Below are 21263 nucleotides of genomic sequence, written 5' to 3' on the forward strand. Positions count from 1 at the left end.
CCTACATACTAGTAAGATCAATGGAATCCCATTCAATGGAGAAGCTATGGATACAGACCAAATGTGCTGGATACTATAAATTTGGATGAGATCTAGCCTAGGGAGGGAGAGTGGGCTACGGCAGAGCACGGGGGGGGGGCAGAGCCGGCTACAGCGCAGCCTAAGGGGGCAGATCCAGAACTGTAATCAACAGTGAGCCCGATATAATGCAGCAAAGGGTGCAAAACCAAATATTATAAAGCAGAATGGTTAAAATCATAGAAAGTAGCACAAGATCAGAGTCAACCAGATATAATGTAACAGGGTTATGTACCAATATAAAATATACCAGAGTGACAGAATTTGATGAAAGGATGTAGAATGCACCCAGGGAGGATCATCTATATACAATCATGTAGAATTCATATACTGATGTGCACCAAGGAGGATCATCTATATACACTCATCTAGAATTCATATACTGATGTGCACCCAGGGAGGATCATCTATATACAATCATGTAGAATTCATATACAGATGTGCACCAAGGAGGATCATCTATATACAATCATCTAGAATTCATATACTGATGTGCACCCAGGGAGGATCATCTATATACAATCATGTAGAATTCATATATTGATGAGCACCCGGGAGGGTCATCTATATACAATCATGTAGAATTCATATATTGATGAGCACCCGGGAGGGTCATATATACAATCATGTCGAATTCATATACTGATGTGCACCCAGGGAGGATCATCTATATAAAATCATGTAGAATTCATATACTGATGTGCACCCAGGGAGGATCATCTATATACAATCATGTAGAATTCATATACTGATGAGCACCCAGGAGGGTCATCTATATACAATCATCTAGAATTCATATACTGATGAGCACCCAGGGAGGATCATCTATATACAATCATCTAGAATTCATATACTGATGTGCACCCAGGGAGGATCATCTATATACAATCATCTAGAATTCATATACTGATGTGCACCCAGGAGGGTCATCTATATACAATCATCTAGAATTCATATACTGATGAGCACCCAGGGAGGATCATCTATATACAATCATGTAGAATTCATATACTGATGAGCATCCAGGAGGATCATCTATATACTGATGTGCACCCAGGAGGATCATCTATATACAATCATCTAGAATTCATATACTGATGAGCACCCAGGAGGGTCATCTATATACAATCATCTAGAATTCATATACTGATGAGCACCCAGGGAGGATCATCTATATACAATCATCTAGAATTCATATACTGATGAGCATCCAGGAGGATCATCTATATACTGATGTGCACCCAGGAGGATCATCTATATACTGATGTGCACCCAGGAGGATCATCTATATACAATCATGTAGAATTCATATACCGACGTGCACCAAGTCACAGTAGACTTGTGTTACTGTCACTGCCGTCAGTAGGAGGAGAAGTATGACAGATTTAGATTCGGTCCTGTGGATGGGTAGGTGGAGCTGAGAATAAATGTTTTATTACCCAGAGATAAAAAGGAGAGGGTGTCCTACATCACACCACCACCTCCTATACCATGCACTTCACACTGCTGTTCCAGGAAACGTACAGCTCCAATCCATCCCTCCGCAACGCTAATACTACATATTATAACAGCTTCAAATATTCCAAGACCTATGATGATTTCCAGACAAATGACTTTGTACACAACGCCTTAGCCCATTGATCTGCTACCCATAGATTACACACGTTTGCATCCACTGTATGTTCTAAAGAGAATTTATAGCAGTCTCTGCCTGAGGAGCTTACACTCTAATGTCCCCAACACTGTCACGCTGACACAAATACAATAAAACCAATTTGTTCAGAGGCCAATTAACCAAATACATTTTGATTGCTAACAAAACATGAGAGGTGGGAGGATGAGAAGAACACAAACTTGCAGCAGATAGCATACCTGGTGGAAAGTTTACACCAATCCTCAGCACAGAGAGGCCACGGAGCTATCCACAAAGTCTCCAGGTAGCGGCTCCAATGCAACCAAATCTTTTTACCCCATTTGCTTGGAATGGGAGAGGATGCTAAGCTTTCACAAATGATGCCCCCCCCCCCCCCTTTTACTCTTAACTACATTTTGTTATCTGTAAAATCTTAATGCACCAAAGAAGCTTCATTGTTTAGGATAAGGAGGCGCGGCCAAGCACATAATTAATGATCTCTGCGTACACCTATCAGAGGTCAGATGGTGCCTGTGACCCGAATGACCAACCAGGGGTGGATTGTTTGCCCCCCCCCCCCCCCGTAGGTACAATGAATGAATATCTCCTAAAAGGAATATCTCCTCTATTCAGCCAATGACTTCACAGTGATGTGATGTCATCACGGCTCAGCCTATTAGAAGAAGGACAGAGCACTCAAGCCTGGAAGGAAAACAGGATGAAGATGGAAGCCCTGTCGGTGGCGACAGTGTGCCGCTGGAGGGCTTCATCCTAAAGGTACTGTAAGTATTTCATAATGTGCTAGTATGCGGTGCACACTAGCACATTATGCCATTGTCTTGCAGAGTTTTTTTTTGTTGGTTTTTTTAAGTACGGATTACTACAGCTTTAAGCTGAATTTGTATGCAAGTTGGAACAGGTACATTTTTTAAGTAACTCCAGGCATATAAATAAAAAAAAAAAAAAAAGTAAGCCTTTTGGATAGTCTGTGCCTGTTAAGAAGATTTCACCTCACTTTCTGTCCCTGCGACATTTGGATTTTGAAAATTTTGGGTTGTCAAGGAAACAAGGATTTGTAAAAAAAAAAAAAAAATTTTAGTGGAGACACCTTTTTTCCAAAACTTAGACCCCTTTCACATTGGGGCCGGCCGTGCGTTAGCACTAAATCGCCAAAGCGCCACTCGTTTTAGCGGGGCTTTAGAGCCGTTTAAGCAGCACTTTTTCAGCCGCTAGCGGGGAGCTTTTAACCCCCGCTATTGGCCAAGCTATTAAAACCGCCAGTGTTGCAGCGCTTCCGAAGCGCTTTTCAGGCACTCTGGAAGCGCTGCCCATTCATTGCAATGGGTAGGGGCATTTTGGGAGCATATACAGCGCTCCCAAACCGCCCCAAAGATGCCACTTGCAGGACTTTTTCTAATGTCCCGCAAGCGCACTGCCCCAGTGTGAAAGCACTCGGGCAGTAGTTTCCAGGCGCTATTTCTAGCGCTAAACCGCCTGCGAACTGCCTCAGTGTGAAAGGGGTGAATTTCCCTTCCTAGGGGGTAGATTTCCTCTCACTTCCTGTTGTCTCTCACCGTTTGTAAGTACGAGTCGCATGTAAGGCCCTTTTCACACAAGGCGGACTCCGCTTCCACGGAGTCCGCCGGCTCAGCGGGAGATCTCTCCGTTGATCTCCGCTGAGCCGGCAGATGACAGGTCCCTCTCTGCTCACTGAGCGGGGAGGGGCTTGTCAGGCGCCGCTGCAGCCTATGGAGGGATCAGATGAAAACGGACAGCATCTCCATTTTCATCAGATCTCACCCGATCCGATAGCGACGGACCTGGACGTAGGGCCATCCGTCTGCTTTTAGCAGATTAGGTCGGATGTCAGCGGACATGTCTCCGCTGACATCCGTCGCTCCATAGGCTAACATGGAGCGCCCGTTCAGGTCCGCCGTCAAAACTGACAGGCGGACCTGGACGGTCCGATCATGTGAAAGGGGCTTTAGTCGGATGTATGTAACTCGGGGACTGCCTTTATAAGTTTAATATATTATACGGTATATTATATAAATAAAAAGTATAAGTGTATAAGCCCAAATATAAAAAAACAAGGGTAAAAACGTTTTTCTGTGTTTGTGCGATTGATAGAGCTGCAATATCAAATCCAGACTAGCCAAATTTAATTTTTCTGAACTGATAACAAAAAATAAGTAGCATTCCCAAAAGTGAAGCAGGCAATGGCAGCCTCTATATCAGTGGTGCTCAACTTGTTAATTACAAAGAGCCTCAGAGGTGCGGCCCCTGACATTTTCCGAGGGCCGCACAATAGCACCTGTACCTAAATGCCAGCAGACCCCTCAGACGACCACATTCAGATATTATCAGTGCGGTGTGATAATGCACATGTTAACTTGCGTTGTGTTAAGGCAACCCAGTTATTTGAATGGGCTGACAACGTACTACAATGGACCAGAAATAGCACCTGTACTATAATTTATTCCACGCAGCGCACCACAACACAAAGCAAACACATTACTGTGGTTTGTAAAGTATAGGCAATCCTTTAATGCGCAGGGGTGCCATTCATACCACAATGCCCTATCACATGGTACATTAGCGCGTGTTGCGGCAACACTCATTAACACTTGCATTGCAGCAACACATGGCTGTGAAGTTGGCCCAATCAGTGTGAAGCATTGACATTGCAACTGCCATACCTGATAAAACATGAACACAAATCCATAGCACAGCAAAGCCTCTGAGTTATCCAGTCATGAAGCAACGGTTTCACAAAATGCAGCTAAATATATGGGCATTGCAACAATGTGGTTTATTTACTGAAGGCAAATCCACTGTGCAGGACAAGTGCACTTGGAAGTGCAGTCGCTGTAGATCTGAGGGGAACATGCAAGGAAAATTTAAAAAAAACAGCATTTTTGCTTGCACATGATTGGACGATAGAAATCAGCAGAGCTTCCCCTCATTTCAGATCTTCCCCTCAGATCTACAACTTGTAGTGGATTTGCCTTTAGTAAATCAAACCCTATGTCTCTTCAGTTTCCTTTTTCGCTCTCCTGGTCAATTTCCAGGACTGGAATAACTGACTTCTCCAAGGATATTTCCGTCATTCCTAGATACACACAGCAGATCACCTCCTGACAGTCCATCTGACTAGCGCTATGCAGGAGCCGGACTGTCGGAGCCGCTGTGTGCTGGTAAGTAGACTTTAGGAACTCCTGCCAGTAAACTTAACTGATACCACCACTGCAGAGATACGGGTAGGGTTGAAGGCTAATTTAATGCAGATGAGGCAACAAGTGAGTTTAATTACCACCTTAATCAGCCTCAGAACCTGTGTAATTAATATGTGTTCAGGTTTAACAGGATGAGGTGGCAACTCTAGATACAGTCGGCATACAGATGCACCCGTCACATTGAGAGATTTGTTTACAGATGGTGGATTCAGTGAGCCACACACAAAGCTGGTGGGCCAAGTGTTGGGCACCAAAACCCTAAAAAAGGGAAATTTACTAAGACTGCAGAAGACAGATTATGGAGCAGCCATGCGTGGAAACCATTCATCTCCCGTAGATATTTGTGATCGACCACATGTAAATCGCCCACAGATTAGTTGCGGGAGACCTAGCAGGGGCTCCTGCAATAATCACAAACGGCCCCATTTGCAAAAGTTTGGGGCCTTAAAAACAAAATATTACTCAGCGCTTATGGAAATAAACCAGAAAAAAAAAAAAATAGAAAAATGTGTATATACACACAACAACAAATTCCATCCACACACCTACAATATTCAAAGTTACATAACTCAAAAAGTGCTTCTGGTGTGATGACCTATACTTATAACACGCTATACAAGATAAATATACAAATAAAGTCCAAATCTTCATTTCTAAAGTGTTCAGACTGAAACAAGCAAGTCGGTTCCTCCAGTGTACAGGCTCTTTTCCAATACCTCCAAGGAACACGACTATCTGGCAAAATGATGCCATGTGCTGGACCCATTGACATCACATTGATAGAGAGACACAACCTCAGAGGCATCATATGAGGGTCTATAGACATCAGCATAGGCCACGAGAGAGACAGATTATTACGATGAATAGTGCTAATCAGCATTATGGGCATGTGAGAATTCTGGAGACTGTATTCACCTTATGTGAATAAAATGGTCTTTCAGTAGTGAAGTCTTCTTGTTTACTGTCATTACATTCCAATTTGTGATTTTCCTGGAGAGTGGGGATCTTGTATAGGAGGTGACATGTATCCATGCCTATGGGGAATTCATTACAAGCACTCTCTGACCTTTTTATTCATAGGAAGGCCAGAGAGCACAGAGGCTTAGTGGTTAGTGTGTCTCATAGCTCCCAACTGTCCCTGATTTGGAACAAAGTCCCTCTGTCCCTCATTTTGGTCTAATCCATACAGTTGTATATAAAATGCACTTTTTATCTTTCAAAAAGTGTTTCCCAGTGCTAAACCTTTCATCCAAATTCTAAATGGCTGCATTTGTAAATGTTAAAAGCCAATATAAAAGGAATAGTAGCGGTATAAAAAAAGCACTTGTGGATTTATTTAACCTTAAATTTTTGGATATTTCTCCTTTAGGCTGGGTTCACACTGCTGCGGTGGCAGACATCGCATGTGATTCGCAGCGCACTGCTGTTCACATCACATGCGATGTCTGTGCTGTGCGATATCAGCCATACAGATATGGCTGATATCGCACCGCATTCGGTCCAAACTCGCACAGGACCCTTTTTTTTTGTTCGGACCAAAATCGGATCGCATGGGTGTTCACACCTATGCGATCCGAAAATGTCCGAATTGTCAGTTCGCATTGCGATATGCGGGCTGAACTGGGGGTGTCATTAACATTGTATGACACTCCCCAGTTCGCATATGGCAGTGTGAACTGCCGTGCGAGTTGGTGCGATGTGGGAACCCGCAGTAAATTTGCTGCGTTCCCGCACCGCAGCAGTGTGAACCCAGCCTCAAGGGGGTGTGACGGGGCGTGTCCTACAGGCCTTTTTACTCAAGCAATAGGTGCTGGAACTCAACCAGGACCCCCCCAAAACCCCTCCCCACACACATCCTCCAAATCAAATAGTGGGTGTGGTCAGATTTCAAATACATTTGGAGGGCATTAAATATCAGGATTGCAGAATTCATGAGGGTTACACACAGAGTGCAGAGCTGTCACTTGAAAACACAGAAACCGGACTTCTATGTTTACAAGTGATTGTGGTGAGCAGGCACCAAAGGGTCTGAGCCAGAGGTGGTGGAACTGAGTTCAACCTGAAAAAAAGCCCTGGTGTCCTATGCCTACATACATTTGCTAGTAGGTGTCCCTCATTCCCATCTCAAAATGTTGGGAGGTATGATGTGTGCCTTGCAGCACTGGGGTCATTGGTTCAAATACCAACCATGGTACTACCTGCATGGGGTTTGCATGTTCTCCCTGTACTTCTGTGGGGTACTCTGCTTTCCTTCATTGACATGCTGGTAAGGTAACTAGCGCCTGTCTAAATTGGCCCTTGTATGTATGCATGTGAGGCAGAGACCAGGGATTGTTTGCTCTTCGAGGGCAGAGATGTACAGTGATACCTAAACGTGTGGGTGCTGTGTATATATATATATACACACACACACACACCTAAAATAATAGGTCTAATAACTAATGTGATGAGCTTTAGTTCAATTAAGCTTTGACAATAAAGCCTGGTAGCAGACTGGTTTCTATGCAAAGCTACACCAGATTTTGCACTCTCCAGTTTTAGGCCGGGTTCTCATATGTAAGAACTGGATGTGGGTTTCTCTGCATCCAATTTGCATGACATGCAAGTGTGACCGGCTCTCAATGGAGCCAGTTCACAAAGCTTTGCAATCGGCTCCACGGCTGCCCCAGAAAGGTCCTGTGTGTGTTTGGGTTTGGTTCAGGTGGGAATTCAGGCAGAAATTCAGACCTGAATCGCACCAGAAATGGTGAACATACACGTACCAGACCCCGGGCATGAACCGGCAGCCGCACGTATGTGAACCCGGCCTTAGTAAATCTCCCCAATAGTGTCATGTGTTGTATGGCTAGCTTATCACTTAAAAAAGCTCAGCAAAAAAATAAATAAAATCTTTTCTCCATTCTGTCTCCAGAGACCCAGTTATAAGACCCCCCCCCCCCCCCCCCAATAATAGCCCCCAGTCATTATTGTTAAATATCAGCCTCCTAACCAGTTCAGTTGTGATTTGGGGACATTTGGAAAAATGTAAAGGAAATCAAGCAGTGGAAAGATTGAAGAAAATGTTTTGGAAAAAAAAAAAAAAAAAGTTGTGATGTGGCCGGGGATGAAGGGAAGTGAAACAGATACCAGAGTATGAGAAAATTTCCTGGTGCGCCCTGCAACATATTATCATCCACTGGAAATCTTGGCAAGGTTGATTTCTCTCGGTATGTTGGGAATGCAACCAGTGCTAGGTGTGGGCGAGATAAAGGTCCTCCACCTGACCCCGACTTGTAATCCCCAGATAACAGAGGGCAAGCAGGTTGTCCGGGATTAAGGTGACCTACACCTGTTATCTTAACAAGCAATGAAAAGCTAACCTTAGAAAGTTCTAGTACAACTGTACCAAGAGGACCCGTTATCAGCTGAGGCTCCTATCCAGCACCTGACGCTCCCACTGCCCACCTTCTTCAAGTGGTGTTAGCAACATGGTTAATCCACCCGTTTCCACTGAAAGGATCTCAGATCAAAGACACCCGTCCGAGGCATTTCATACCTACAAAATGAGAAATTTGGAGGGTGCAGTTACACACCATATTGTGAAAATGCGCGTCGCCCGGCTGTTTCTGGTTTCCAAACTTCTGAGTCACAGACCTGGAACAAGCATGCAGCAAAAAAGTTGGGATAAAAGTCAGAATGATGTTTCCAGGTGAGTGACTCCATAAAAAGACACAAGGACAGCTGGGCAACTAGCATTTTCAGAGGTCATCCTCTATACAACTGGGGTGTTTAAGGGCAGTCCAAATCGCAAAAAAAAGTATGGTGGCTTTGTTGTAGTGCCCCTCCAACAAAATACTGTTTTCCAGGCTGGGGAAGGGTAGGAGACACCCTATATTCCCTAATTAAAGATAATAAAATATTTGGTGCAGTGTGGCATGTGCGTGGATCACAAAACTAGCTAGATAGAATAGCAAACATGTTTGCAGCACTCACATATTTAGCTGGGCAGCCTTCATGTGATCTTCTATGCACTGCAACCAAATTCAGCAGGTCTTTTATAGGGTTTCTTTTTGGTCATTAGTTTCATTTACTTACCACAATTATCGGTGTGTCCCAGGTCCACCTTCTGAACCATGGCTGAAATCTGTGTGCTCCCCAAGCAACCCCTCCCATCTTCCCCTGCGGTTATACATGTAGCTATAAAGAGATTCCAGAACCGAAACTCTAAACAGGAGATACAGGCAAGACTGAAGCTGGTAGAAATCAGCCAAATTTCAAGCCTTGGGAGCTCCTGCAAGCACCACCCGGCTCCACAAACGTGGATTTAAAACTGGATTGAGCCACATGGATAGTTTCCGACTGAACAGGGACTGCATTCTATTAGGACCTGCGACTGCCTGAATAAAACAGCCAGCAGTGGAGATCGTTAGTGTTGATTAAGGCTCCGTTCACATTAGCGCGTCTCCAAATTTGCACAATTTCCAGTGTGACCTTCATCTGCCTTTTACATTCTCTGGACCAAAGTTGTATTAAAAGTCGGCGACTAAGTCACACCAATCTGAACGGGAACCATTCCAAACAATGGGCTGCGACTTGCCATGTCCAAAGTCGCATGACAAGCATGAATGGGCCCTTAGACTATGTGCACATGGGCAGAAAAATGCCACTTTCAGAAGTGTCCATGCACATTGTGGCACTCATTAGTATTTTAGAGCAATGTTTCAGGGCAAAAAAAAAAATGTTACAAACTTGCGTTCAGAGAGAAGCATACTGACATAATTTGCGCATTAACACGCGTGTAATTTCAGCTTAATGGCTAGAACAGATTAATGTTATAGCCAACAGAATGAAATTACATGCAGTCTCCTAACATGCATCAATGTGCGTAAATACGCACCAGACCGAGCCTTTTTTTTTTTTTTTTTTTTTTTTTTTTACGCTAGATATTTTCACCAGTTCCTGGCAGAAAAATAAAGCAAAAATAGGCATATTTTATTACATCCATGTGCAGGAGGTCTTGCAGAGTTAGGAGGGAACTGCGGTCTAAACGATAAAAATCAAGCCAGTGTATGGCCAGCTTTAGGCCCCTTTCACACAGACCCCTCCGCTAAGCGAAATCCGCTTGCTCAGCGGGGGATCTCTCCACTGATCAGGCAGATGACAGGTCTGTGTCTGGTCTGCTATGCATAGCGAACACAGTCCCGCTCTCCTCTATGGGGCAACTGGATGGAAATGGACAGGTGGTCCAATGGGCTGGATGGATGAGGAATAGGACCACCATCCGTTTGTTTTTGGCGGGCACCATCAGATCGGATGGCGGCGGGTGTCCATGGACATGTGTCCGCTGACAACCGCCGCTCTATAGAAGAAACTGGAGAGTCCAATCAGGTCCTCCTGAAAAACTGACAGGCGGATCTGATTGGACAACCCGTGTGAAAGGGACCTTACTCACTCCAGTTCTCAAGTCTTACCTATCCCATTAGGCCGGGTTCACAATGGTGATCTGCATTTTGGCCACAACACAGGTGTATGCGTGGTTTACATACGTTTTACACGTTTTTAGTCGCAGTCCCATGAACTTCTATTAGGTCGCCCATTTTTTTTTTTTTTTTGGCAGCGTTTTCTGAAAGTGCACCTAAAGTTCTGCATTCCGCATCTTTGGTTGCGCTTTCAGGAAAAACTGCAAAAATGTGCGACCAATCAATGGGACCGCAGCTAAAAAGACATGTAAACTGCGCATGTACCAACACTGTAGCCAAAATGCAGTGCACCAGTGTGAACCCAGTCTTAAAAACAGCTTCACCTCCGTCAGCTTGGACTGGAATTTCATCTGAATTAAAGATTATGGTGAGAGTACTGCTTGGACCTTGAAGAAGGGGACATACCCCGAAAGCTTGTCCTGAAAAATTGTATGTTAGTGCAAATAAAAATATCACGGACAGTACTCAATTTTCTCTGTCACAATTGCACTAATACGGCTACAACAAATCAAGTAAAGATTATGGTGAAAGCTCTGTAAAAAGAAGGATTACAATTACTGTAAATGCCAGCGTTCCGTTAGATTGGAGCTCTCAAAGGACGCAAGCAACCCAGCAGATCTGTGAGCCGACCACCACAACCACCCCGGGGCGGACAGGAAGGGGTTAATCACCAGCTGTTAGAGTTACACATTCCAGAACATACCTGGACATGAGATATTGATCTGTCAGGACGTTTCCTGGTAAAACGTTTAACATAAATAAGGGAGCAGGAGTCTGGCGAGAGACAAGGAAGCGCCGTAACCCTTTATGAACTAATATTTTGCAGACACCGTTTTTTGGCAGGCTGAGTTCATCTCTGTCAATGGATCTAGTCTCATTACAACCCATGGGGGGGTTTCAGGAACAATATGCAAGGAAAGTCCCATGACTGCAGCGAGGATGATTTAATCGCCAGCAGCCTGTGCCGTGATGAAACCTGTAGCAACTGGTCTGTTTTTGTTCAATCTCTACACTTTAAGACTAAAATCTAGCAAGAGAACAATTCATGTAAAGCTCGGCTCACACTAGTGCGTCTTTCATGCAACTTTACACTCTGGCACTCAAGTTGCAAGAAAGTTGCATGAAACGAGTGCAGGAACCTTTCCCAAGTCGAGGTTTCCCCGCATCCAGTTCACATGTCAGGAGATTGTGACCGGCTCTCTATGGAGCGAATTGCACAGGAGACCTGTGCGTCTTTTGGTCCCTTTCAGGTCGGAATTCAGTGAAAAAATTTCAGGCCGAAATCGGACCTGAACCGGTGAATGGAGACGCACCGGACCCCCTGCTGTGAGCCGCTCTGCGCTCTAGTGTGAACCCAACCTAAATGGTTTCCTGAACAACAAGTAGTAACCTTATCACTGTGCTGTACACCGCCTGTGCAGAGAATAGAGCTGTGGGAGGGACCCCAGCAGACCCCACCCACTACAGGCTGTCTGCAGAAAACTACAGGAGGGGGCGGAGACAAGACCAGTCACCATGCACATGGAGAGAGAGCAAAAGTGACCGGTCTTTATTACAGGTAGTTTCTGCAAAGGGACAAAATGCTGGAGTCATGTCCTGCTGGAATACTGGGGGAAATGCACAAAAGGACATAATAAGCATGGCTTTTGTACTGAAACAATGTTACTGTATGTTTGAAGCTGCTGCAGTCTGTTTCAGATTAAGACCCTTTTCACACTGAGGAGTTTTTCAAGCACTTTTGCGTTAAAAAAGCGCCTGAAAAACTCACGAAATCTGCTTCCCATTAAAATCAATGGATGCTTTCACACTGGGGCGGTGCGCTGGCGGGGAGGTGAAAAAACTCCTACAAGCAGCATCTTTGGAGCGGTGCCCGAGGGCTTTCACACTGGAGCGGTGCTCTTGCAGGACGGTAAAAAAAGTCCTGCAAGCAGCATCTTTGCAGCGCTGTAGGAGCGGTGTACACACTGAAATCAATAGGCAGCGCCGCCAAACCACCGGCAAAGCGTCACTGCAGCGGTTGCTTTGCCAGCAGTTTTAACCCTTTTTCGGCCGCTAGCAGGGTTTAAAAGCGCCCCACTAGCGACCGAATAGCGGCAATTTACCGCCGACGCCCCCACCACCTCAGTGTGAAAGCAGCCTTACAGTTTCAATTTGTATGCAATCAGGCAGGCTCTTGCACTATATGGTTTTGGTAAATCTGAAGACAAAAATCTGCAGAAAATCCAATAGTGTGTATGGGGCTTAAGACCGCTTTCACACTGCCAGCGCAGAGGCGGCGGCGGTAAAGCTTTACCGTCGTTTTTGCGTTGCTTTTCGGGCACTAGCGAGGAGCTTTTAACCACCCAAAAGCGGTCGAATAAAGGGTTAAATGCACCAGCAAAGCGCCGCTGCCGAGGTGCTATGCAGGCGCTGCCCATTGATTTCAATGGGCAGTCAGGCTTTCACACTAATATTGCAGATGAGGCTTTTTTCAGGAGCTTTACATGTGCTATTTTTAGCGTTAAAGCGCCTGAAAAACGCCTCCAGTGTGAAAGGGGTCTTCATAATATAGGTTACTTTTGATTGAAATCCAACAAATTCCAGATGGGTCAAACTGCCTAAGCCCTGGTTCACACCAGTGCTGCTTTGAAATCACACTACTTCAGTGCAATTTTAAAGCCGCAGATCAGGGTGATTTGGACCTTCGTTTTTTTTGTGGCTTGACTTCATTTAACGGAAGTCAAATCAAGTGGCAGTGAAATTGCAAAAACAGTAGTGCAGGATAGAGATGCACCAAAACATTTCGGGACAAAAATGGTGTTATTGGTAGAATACCGATAAGGGAAGAAAGGTGCCAATAATGGCACCCGAAAAAACGCACGTGATTTTGCAGCGATTTTACTGTGCTTATGGAGCATTTTTCATAGGTCATGTGACTCAAAAACCGCATCAAAAACATAATACGGGTGCATTAGAGATGCATTCTTGCTGCGTTTTCAATGCATTTCAACTGGGAGGTGCATTTTTTTTTTTTTTTACTGACCAAAAATGCAGCAAGCAAGATTTGACACCACAATGGAAGGGCAATAGACCAGGTGTGGGATACATAGAATTTAAAGGGATACATTTTTCCTGCGCTAAATGTGCCAATAATGGCCGACGATAAATTCATATTTATTTAAATTGATGATATTAATTAAAAAGTCAAATATATAACAATTATAGAACTATAAAGATTTTTTTTAAAACTGTCATTTTCTGGTTTGCACTTGGTTTTCGGCCAAGTGCATCCTGCATTTTCGGTTCCAGCACCAACATTTCCATTCGGTGCACCTCTAGTGCAGGAACCTTTTTCTGAGTCGTAATGATTTCAACAGATGACAAATCACACTGGTGTAAACCAGGGCTAAGGCATGCGGTACTTTATATTTACAGCCTCTTATTGGCTCTTTTTTACGATTGAAAACAATGACCTTGAAGCATTAGAGGTTATACTGCATGGATCAAAGAAAGTTGCAGCATGCCATCACATGATGAATTTTTATAGTGTCCTGTTTTCATAAGTCAATTCAAAATAAGTGCCAGTTGCCGGTAACAGATTCTATAAGATGCCAATTGAGGAGTGCAGGAAAGGAGCTGTGGGCAGAGATAAAATAACATACCATTCATAGAGTAGTGACTGCACACCTATCTGACATTCATGCAAGTGCATTAAACATGTCAATGAGAAAATCCTTAGGAGATAAAACCTGATGCAGTTTACTGAACCCCACAGTGCTTTACAGGGTACATATTAGTGGTGCAAAGAAATAAAAATTCTGATGCTGAAACCAAAAATTCAGGATACACATGGCCGAAAACCGAAACAGTGACGGACAGTTTTATAAAATCTAAATTAATGTCGCCGGCGTTTTTGCATTGCAGTCAATATGGGACATGGTTTTACATCAAAGTCGATGGGACGCGGTTTTGCATTAAAGTCGATGGGACGCGGTTTTGCATTAAAGTCGATGGGACGCGGTTTTGCATTAAAGTCGATGGGACGCGGTTTTGCATTAAAGTCGATGGGACGCGGTTTTGCATTAAAGTCGATGGGACGCGGTTTTGCATTAAAGTCGATGGGACGCGGTTTTGCATTAAAGTCGATGGGACGCGGTTTTGCATTAAAGTCGATGGGACGCGGTTTTGCATTAAAGTCGATGGGACGCGGTTTTGCATTAAAGTCGATGGGACGCGGTTTTGCATTAAAGTCGATGGGACGCGGTTTTGCATTATTGGCCCCTATTATTTCTATTGGCAGAACGCCAACAACCTATTTTCGTGGCCGATAGATCGGTGCATGGGACAGCAGGCGGGAAATATTGCCTAAAACTTAAAGCGGAAGTAAACCCATCCATAAAACAGTTTCATTTCCGGCATGTGCCAGAAATGTAACACTCCCTTTGGTTGTGCTCTCAACTAAACTGTCAAACCATCCAATGGGTGGTGTCATAACTGATCACATGTGCAGCATCATGGCAGTTGTAGATTAAACAGAGGCCAAGATGGCAGCTTCCTTGGCTGAAAACAATAGGAGGGTTTACTTACACTTTAAGTAAATAAATACCAGCAGACAAGCGTTGGATAAAAAAGGCCGCGGTTGTTTATTATTGGTTTCAAGCGATTTTTTAAATAAATTAATTCAAACTTCCACATATCATAAATAAGCTTTAAGCTAACCTAACCACTAGGGCTCAGGCTGCAAAACACAAATCCCAACTTTTAATAAATTTAAAACCTTATTCAACAAGAAAACATATCAATAACTTGTCCCCCTTTGTTTAATTATATATTTATATATAATTTTTTTTTTTTTTTTTTTTTTTTACAAAGGTGACCTTACCACATAACAGCCGCGACAAATAAAATAATAAAAAAAGGGTGGGGTGGCCGGGAGAGAACACCACAGCTCCTCTTCTGAGGCGAATGAGCCCGCTAGCTACAGAACCCCTTTTTTTATCCCTAACTAGCCTAACTCTATCCAGTTTCAACTGGATTTTCCCGGGCTTTTACACATGACTCACGAGAGGTCACCCGTACCCTTCTCTAAGCCACGTGAGCCACCTGTGTTACCCCTGAGAGCAGCAGGCTCCCCAGGGGGAACTAGAAACTGCCATTCCCGCCGCTCTCCCATGAGGAAAAGGGGTGGCAAGAAACTGCCTTTTCCTATCATTCCTAGTACATCATATCCAACACCTCACCTACATTCAACAAGGTCTTTTCATCTTGCCTTGTCATCTCTTGGAAATGCCTCCAGGATTTCTCTTGTACTGTTCCCTTTCTCCGGACATTCACCAACCCTGCAAGTGTGCCAATACACCCTCAAGCGCTTATTTACAACCTTAATTGACAAATCTCCTCCCTTTGTATCTACCTCTTTTTGGTTATACAATAATATTTAGCTTCTCCAAGACCACACCTTGTACATAAGTGGTTGGCGCTATATAATTCCACATGGATTCTGAGAAATATTGCCATCAGTCACTGACTTTAAGAGGTCACCCATCATACAGGTGCATTCATGGACTTTTGGGTAAAGCAAACTAAAGCCCAACTCCAGCCAAAGCTCTTTTATTCACTTTTGATAGAGTTGGGAAGGGTTAGATCTTGCTGGGTTTTTATTGTCATTTTTGATCTTGCTGGGGAGATGTTCTCTCACTTCCTTTTCCTTTGACATCAGGAAAAAAAAATAAAAATATGAGGGGAAGTGATGGGAACCAGAAGTGAGAAGAAATATTTTCCCCATTCAATCCAAAACCAGTGAAACTTTTTCAGATTATGTTAAAAGGAAAATTCCCCCCCCAAAACCTACATTCCAGTTCTGGGTGACCATGAACAGACTTGGCCAGCTGATGGCATTACACTATATATTTAAGGCTGCCATGGTGAGGCTCCCACAGTGTTTTGGGTCTCCACCCTCTTACAAGCCAATAATAAAGACGCCACTCTCTTGCTGCCAACTCCTTCGATATCAGTTGACTGTATATTGCCCAGTGAATTGTGCTAAAAAGCAGCTTTGTGCCATTTTAGAAAAACGTTTACTCCAACCAGCTGAGGATTTAGCAAGACACAACGAAGCAGATTTCCTAAAGGATTTGAGAATGTTCACACAATAAATTGTGCGAAGATTCACTTCAATTATCCAATCACGTGAAAAGAAAATCCCTGTCCCGTATTTCATCTGCACATAAATGGATAATTGAAGAAAATAGCCATACAATCTATAGTGTGAACCTTTTAAAATCAGTTTCCATTACGGAGTGAAGGCAACCAGGGAAACCACAAGCCACCATGGGCATGCAATGGCATCTCTTCAAGACCAAAGAGCATGCATGGCCACCAGCAAAAGGGGAAACTGGTGAAACAGTAATTGTGGTCATCCAGGCCCACCATGGAAATAGTATGGTCAGCAAACTGAGGCACCTCTTACAGGTCACAATAGGAGGCTCGAGCATTCAGTCCTGTCCAGAGCAGATGACTTATGTTACAGAGCACAGATGGTCACACACACACTATAAGGTTCAAGACCTGCATGTGGATAGGCGCCATCAAAATATTCTCAGACCAAACTAAAGTAGACCGGAACAAAGAAAAACGACTGTTGCCTTCAGCAACAAATGCAAAGTTCGCTTCTACCGCTTAAGCATAAAGGGTCTTTGAAAAGCGCCTTTGTCTGCAAAGCGATCGTTCTCATTTTTCATGTACTGATCCATTGCACTCACCCCTTTTCTTATGCACTGTGCTGCTGCTGATTTCTCCCTACTTCAAGGGGCTTAATAAGCCGGGAGTGTCAGGGACTAAATGTATAAAGACTCACCGATATGAAGCCACAATTTCAGACCCCATCTCTGTCACTACTACTCCAGGGGGTAAAGTACTGTGCAATTATTTCATATCGGAGCATTCGTGGCTCTCTGTACTTTCCAGACACATGCCCTGACTCTGTGGTCTATATCAGAGATCTCCAATCTCCAGCCCTCCAGCTTTTGCGGAACTACATGTCCCTTGAGGCATTGTAAAACTCTGACATTCACAGACATGACTAGGCATGATGGGAATTGTAGTTCCTGAACAAATGGAGGGCCGTAGTTGGGAGACCCCTGGTCTATATTATTGTAATGTAGTAGAGTGAACGTTTGAAAAGCTACAATAAAAGTTATGTTTTAATTAGGAGTGGCCCTGGTGTCTAGGGACCAATGCCTAGTACATGTGATCAGAAGATCAGACAAAAAATACCGCTTTCAAATCGATTATGCGATAATCTGATCGTTCGTACACAGCTTTCGAGAGCTGATCAAGACAGTTCATGTGAAATTATCAGAAGGAACAAACATGAATATTTTTGCCCTTACAATACCAAAAATGTACGATTTTCATTTAATTGGTACAGAAGGAACAAACATGAATATTTTTGCCCGTACAATACCAAAAATGTACGATTTTCATTTAATCGGTACAGAATTTGTACAAAAAAAATAAATCAGAAGACCAAGACCACTCCTACTCAGAAAAAAAAGAATACTGTACATTACATCACTTCCGAAGTTGTATTCTGTCGCACAAGGATTTTCATATATTGAGTAACCTCTTTATGTTCAATGAGACTAGTATGCAAAAAAAAAAAAAGGTGCGATCTTTTGTCCCATATTCTCATCCTGTGTACAAGGCTTTAGGCTCGGTTCACACTGGGGCGACTTGTCAGGCGACCTAGTCGCCTGACAAGTCGCCTCCCGTTCTGTGCTATGGAACCGTTCTAATCGGAGCGACGCAAGTCGCTCCGACTTAGAAAAAGGTTCCTGTATTACTTTGGGGGCGACTTGGGGCGACTTGCATAGACTTCTATGCAGAAGTCGTCTCGCAAGTCGCCCCGGCAGTCGTTTGCAGGTCGCCTCGCTGAGGCGACCTGCAAGTCGTGCCGCCCATGTGTGAACCGAGCCTCAGGCACACAGGCAGTTATTTATGATACACTCACACTACTAAATCACCCACAATGAATTGCTTTGATCTGAGCACACATTGTTCAAGGTTCATCGGGAGCTTTTAGTCATGACAGCAGCTCCCTGATACAAATTCTGCTCCATTGAAACTTCTCTAAACCAGTAAACCTTGTGTACGAGGGTCGGAGAACTGTCTTTGATGTAACTTCAGTGTTCCTCTTATGCATTGGATATCTTGCTATGGGTAACAGACAGCTGGGAAATACAAAAGGTGGACAGGAAAGAAGTCAGGAATTATGGCAGGAGATCTCACTGTATCTATAACATACAAAAAAAGCCCATGTCTGAGTCAGGTTCTACCTATAATATAAAGTGGACCTTCACTCCTAAGGCCTCCTGGTTTCCTATGGGCCACGTTCACATCTGTGTATTTTATGGAAAGGGCCAGGGACTTTTTTCTAGCTTTTGGTTCCATAGACTTTAATGGATCAAAAGCATGTATTGAAAAATGCTAAATGTACATGTAATATGCAACCTGTATAGGTGTGAATCAGGCCTAAAACAAACTTTTCCCCACAGCAACCTTCCCATCTCCACTATTTAAAAACTGAAGATATTTTTATACATTTTGAAAAAAATTCATATTTAGATATTTCTTTCTATTTTTGCTCTGGCCTGCCCCAAGCTTCCATTCTTGCCTAGATGAGAATGACTAATCCCTGCTCCTGTAGCCTCCAGGGATATCCTTGTCACAGATCCCAGGAGGCTGCAGGGACTCAGTGGACCTGGCGGTGTGTTATTGGGGACCGACGGGAAAAACCTGAAGAGACAGCTGGCTCCAAATAACATAGAAGATGGCAGTGCGGGACCTGGCGTGGACAATGCTGGATTCACTTGGCAGGGGAGTACGTTTTGTGATGATAGACCTGCAGAAAAGCGAAGAGGGTATAGAAAAAGATGAAGGATAGGGGGTTTCTGCTAGATTCATACTTGAGCGTTTTTTTATGAGCTTTTAAACATGCGTTTTTCAGGCATTTTCACACTTGAGAATTTTTGTTTTAGCCAATGGAAAGCTAGTTACTAGAAGAAGAGGGAGGAAATTGCAAGAAAAAAAAAAAAAATCTAATTATATGTACAAGTAAAGGTTTTTGTAATCTTTTCCCATTACATCATTTTTGATTAAGGATCCTTTAAAGACAAGTCATTAATAACAACTTGCCCAGCTACTTTCCTGATACAAATTTTATAGACATTGCATCATCAGCCAACATAAAAAGCAATTAGTTCCTTACTCTCCTAATAAAGGATTATAAGTGAAACTCCAGCTAAAACACTTTTTTTTTTTAACCAAAACAGTTTTATTGAATATTAAATAAAAAAAAAAAAAAAAAAAAAAAGACAATGTACAGAGCCATGTGGGAAATTTCCAGGAGTAGACAGGGATATACATACACACTAATATATATATATATATATATATATATATATATATATATATATATATATATAAAATTTTTATTTTTTTATTTTACACAAACACACATATAAGGAAAAAAAGGGGGGGGGAGAGTGGGCAGGTAAGAAAAGTTGAGGGATGGGTGGGGAAGAAGGGAGCACTGGCGAGGTTTCGCGGGGCCCCTCCGTCAAGAAATCTAATAACACCCCCCCCCCCCCTCCAAGATCCCTAAACACTCTTATCAATTACATTTTGTAATGCTTTCTAGTCAGTCTAATTCACAAACCACACTGTATAGCCAGCAGGGTGCCCCTTTTATTCTACGATCAGCTTTCCTTCATGCCTGCCTGCTCCTTGGACAATTGCCATCATCACAACGAGATCTCAAATGGCAGACAGGTGACAAAGGAAGCTGCAAAGTTAAGAGCAAGTAGAGTTGTCACTTTCCTGGCTATGCAGTGGCAGGAGGACCTGAACACATGCGCTTGGCTGAAGAGAATGTAGAAAAACCTTTGGCAGGTCACACCGTATATAGATTTCATCTTTGTATTTTGGTCTTTGCCTGGAGTTTGTAGCTTATTATCTAGGTCAGTTGTGCAATATGATGTGCAAAAAGCTGGAAAACACCACAGCTTTTTCATCTCTGTTCTGGCTCTGTGTTCCGCAGAGAGCAACATGGCAATAGAAAGAAAGACTGTCGTATTTAGAAAACGGGTCATAATAAATATACACTATATTGCCAGAAGTATTGGGACGCCTGCCTTTACACGCCCATGAACTTTAATGGCATCCCAGTCTTAATCCTTAGGGTTTAATATTGAGTTGGCCCACCCTGTGCAGCTATAACAGCTTCAACTCCTCTGGGAAGGCTGTCCACGGGAATGTATGACTATTCTTCCAGAAGGGCATTTGTGAGGTCAGGCTCTGACGTTGGACAAGAAGGCCTGGCTAGCAGTTTCCGCTCTTATTCATCCCAAAGGTGTTCTATCAGGTTGAGGTCAGGACTCTGTGCAGGCCAGTCAAGTTCCTCCACCCCAGACTCGCTCATCCATGTCTTTATAGACTTTACTTTGTGCACTGGTGCGCAGTCATGTTGGAACAGGAAGGGGCCCCTTAGTTCCAGTGAAGGGAACTCTTGAGGCGTCAGCATACCAAGACATTTTGGACAATTTCATGCTCCCAACTTTGTGGGAACAGTTTGGGGATGGCCCCTTCCTGTTCCAACATGACTGCGCACCAGTGCACAAAGCAAGGTTAATAAGGACATGAATGAGCGAGTTTGGGGTGGAGGAACTTGACTGACCTGCATAGAGTCCTGACCTCAACCTGATAGAACACATTTGGGATGAATAAGAGCAGAAACTGCGAGCCAGGCCTTCTTGTCCAACATCAGTGCCTGACCTCACAAATGCCTTTCTGGAAGAATAGTCAAACATTCCCATAGAC

At 43.6% G+C, this 21263-nt stretch overlaps 1 protein-coding gene across 3 annotated transcripts in view; it reads right to left on the reverse strand.

Annotated features, from left to right (window-relative positions):
* Nucleotides 1-21263, reverse strand: part of PLXNA3 (plexin A3) — a 233310-nt gene that overhangs the window by 198264 nt on the left and 13783 nt on the right. The window contains exon 1 of one of the 3 annotated variants that reach the window (XM_073599798.1): nt 2-125. The exons of the other annotated variants lie outside the window; for them this stretch is intronic. The gene's annotated coding sequence lies outside the window, so the exon portion shown is untranslated. Of the gene's footprint in view, nt 1; nt 126-21263 lie in introns of those variants that run through there. 3 annotated transcript variants of the gene reach the window in all.

This window comes from Aquarana catesbeiana, linkage group LG09 (genome assembly GCF_042186555.1).
Source record: "Aquarana catesbeiana isolate 2022-GZ linkage group LG09, ASM4218655v1, whole genome shotgun sequence".
Classification (NCBI taxonomy): Eukaryota; Metazoa; Chordata; class Amphibia; order Anura; family Ranidae; genus Aquarana; species Aquarana catesbeiana.